Below are 1,596 nucleotides of genomic sequence, written 5' to 3'. Positions count from 1 at the left end.
GTTGCACTGAATGAAAAACAAAACTGACTGTGATTCATGAGAAATGAAAGTCACCGACGACCACACAAAATGTATGTAACCGTTATTGCCACATCCATTCTATCTTACATCATATATCAATCAAAACCAGACACACCAGTTTTCAGTGGTATATTATTAACTTGCACGTTTCCCCTTATCTTTTCAAAAAAGGTAATAAAAAGACAGAAATCTGTATTTTCAACTATCAGTGCATCAAAACTGAAACACAGTCAAGAATGACTTGAATTTAAAAACTATTCTTGCATTTTTATTAGACATGTGCTGAGAGAAGACACTTTCTTTTCCTGCTCACCACCTCTGCACAGGCTGTAACTTTATCTGTAAGTATCAGAATTCCTGAGGAGAGTCCCAGGACACTATAGAACAAGCAGGACTCAAAGTCTGAATAATTATATTTATTTTATGCCCCTTTGATGTTTTTTTCAAACATCCCATTCAGCTGCACTTCTTTCGTCTTTGTGTGATCTGATCAGTGAAATAAAACTGTACATAAGAGCAGTTAAACACGTGTCAGCAGAGCAGACGACTGTATTCAGAGAGGGCAGAGGACTTTTTCACACCATCCCAGATACGAGCTGCATAGTGAAACCTGTGAAAACAAAGAAAGTTAAGACAGGAAACAGAGGGATAAACTTAAACGAAATCCCAATAATGTCTCAAGATTTCACAAAATTATGGTGACATAATAAAAAGAAAAAAAAATCCAAATAGTATGTATTTCTGCAACAACCTTACTTATTAACACTTTTACTTCCCATGCCTATATGGATTGGAAATATATGTTTCTTTTCACTGTAGTATTTAATTTTCAGTTGATATTGTTTTAAGCATGTTGAGAAAAAAACCCCTGATATCCCACAGCAAGAAATATTTTACACCACTCTGAAAGTTTTGTGCTTGCAGGTACATGCAGCAGGTTTCACCATGCCTCAGAAAACTATTTCACAGCAAACAACCAGCGCTCATTTTCTGTTGTAAAAAAACCCAGCAGGTTGTAGTCACTGAAAGTAAAGGGGAACAGAGAGAGACCCCCTCATCTCTAATAGAAATTTGGCATTTCTTCCACAGGGAATAGAAACTGTTTCTATGGGAGTTCAAAAATAATTATATTTATGATGGCTTTGTTGAGCAAAACAGTTTAAAACGTAAAATTGATTCTCAACCTGAGTGCAGGATGTATTTCCTCATTTATACTTGGTTGTCTTGCTTTATTCCCACGGATCGTTTGCGTATAAATAGTACTGATATGATGTTTACCAGTTTTTCTCAGTGAGAATAGTGTGTGACAGCTGACAGCGGGGCATGGCCGGTGTTTGGCTGCAGAGTTTTGAAACCATGGTGGAAAAGGCCGGGTGTCCTCTATAGCCGGGGAGCAGAGAGAACAGTGGGTACGTTCCTGACCCTAAACAATATACAAAGATTTATTTACTTGTCACACAACAGGCCTCAGAAGTTTTACCTTATCAGAAGAAAAGATTTTATAACCTGCTTTGGTCAAATTTCCCGGCGGTGCTGGACCAAGGCCAGGAAGATCGTGAAGGACCTCAGCCATCC

At 38.0% G+C, this 1,596-nt stretch overlaps 1 long non-coding RNA gene across 1 annotated transcript; it reads right to left on the bottom strand.

Annotated features, from left to right (window-relative positions):
- Positions 1-422: 422 nt before the first annotated feature.
- On the bottom strand, positions 423-1,590 carry LOC102201038 (uncharacterized). The gene is made up of 3 exons (XR_312484.1): positions 1,528-1,590; positions 1,300-1,444; positions 423-631 (listed from the first exon to the last, which is right to left on the bottom strand). It is a non-coding gene; the product is annotated as an uncharacterized LOC102201038 (long non-coding RNA).
- Positions 1,591-1,596: the final 6 nt, after the last annotated feature.

The sequence above is a fragment of the Pundamilia nyererei genome, unplaced genomic scaffold (assembly GCF_000239375.1).
Source record: "Pundamilia nyererei isolate P.nyererei 1_Seehausen unplaced genomic scaffold, PunNye1.0 scaffold00877, whole genome shotgun sequence".
NCBI classification, from domain to species: Eukaryota; Metazoa; Chordata; class Actinopteri; order Cichliformes; family Cichlidae; genus Pundamilia; species Pundamilia nyererei.
The sequence above is the reverse complement of the archived record's forward strand: the minus strand, read 5'-3'. Positions and strand labels throughout refer to the sequence as shown.